The sequence below is a fragment of the Callorhinus ursinus genome, unplaced genomic scaffold (assembly GCF_003265705.2).
Source record: "Callorhinus ursinus isolate GAN/ISIS: 27379988/994484 unplaced genomic scaffold, GSC_fseal_2.0 scaffold13119, whole genome shotgun sequence".
Classification (NCBI taxonomy): domain Eukaryota; kingdom Metazoa; phylum Chordata; class Mammalia; order Carnivora; family Otariidae; genus Callorhinus; species Callorhinus ursinus.
This window is the reverse complement of record NW_027410169.1, coordinates 1-1,118: the sequence shown is the minus strand read 5'-3', so window position 1 is coordinate 1,118 and position 1,118 is coordinate 1. Positions and strand designations below refer to the sequence as shown.

At 60.7% G+C, this 1,118-nt stretch overlaps 1 pseudogene; it reads left to right on the top strand.

Moving 5' to 3' along the window:
* The first annotated feature begins 491 nt into the window (after window positions 1–491).
* Window positions 492–1,112, top strand: LOC141372375 (histo-blood group ABO system transferase-like; annotated as a pseudogene).
* Window positions 1,113–1,118: the final 6 nt, after the last annotated feature.

The window sequence follows — 1,118 nt, the reverse complement described above, 5'->3', positions numbered from 1 at the left end:
TGTGGGGGCCAGCGGCAGCCCACTCAAAACAAAGTGAGACGGATGGCCGGCCCTGCTGATTCTAGCCGCTCTCTAAGACATAGAAATGAGGGCTGTGCCCAAAGGTGTTTCCCTCCTGGAAGGTGGGGATGGAATCTGCAGGGGGAGCTGCCAGTAGAGGGCACCTGCAGGGTTTGCCCAGGAGCTCAGCACACGGGGAGTGTTCCTGGCTCCAGCATGCTGACTGTGGGGCTGCATGGGTTTCTAGCCTCCGAAGCCTCAGGCTCCCCTTTGTAAGGTGGAGTGCTGATGGCCTCCATCTCTGGGAACAGACATTAGGGAGGTCCTGCTGGCAGATTCCCTCAGGAAGTTCAGGAGGTGGCTGTTGCTTAAAGCAGCCAAGAGCACGCCCCCTTGAAGAAGGTGCACACGTCCATGGCCCCCAACTCTGGGGTCCTGCTGCCAGCCTCTGGCAGTGACCCTCTTCCTGCCCTGTCCACTGTCCCTGTGGATGCCTGGTCTTCCTGGAGCTATTCCTGCAGATGGCAGAGAAGCACTTCATGGTGGAGCACGGGGTCACCAACTAGGTTTTCACCAATCAGCCGGCTGCCCGGCCCCGTGTGCCACTCTGGGAGGGCCAGAGGGTGGTGGTCGTCGAGGTCCGCAGCGTCCTGCTCTGGCAGGATGTGTCCATGCGGCACAGAGCGATGATCAGCGGCTTCCGCGAGCAGCGCTTCCTCTGTGACGTGGAAGACCTGGTGTGCGTAGACGTGGATGCGGGAATGAAGTTCTGGGACCATGTGGGCATGGAGATCCTGTCCCCCCTCTTTGGCACCCCTCACCCCGGTTTCTACTGGGCGGCCCCTGAGGACTTTAGCTACGAGCGCTGGCCACAGTCCCAGACCCACATCCCCAGGGACCAGGGCAAATTTCACTAAATGGGGTCTTTTTTGGGGAATTGGTGGTCAAGGTTCCCCGACTGACCTCGGCCTGTTACCAGGCGATGGTGGTCAGCTGGGCCAAATGGATTGAGGCTGTGTGGCCCAGTGAGAGCCACCTGAACAGGTACCTGCTGGACCATGGGCCCACGAAGGTGCTTTCCCTGGAGGACCTGTGGGACCCACGGCTGCTGGGCTGCC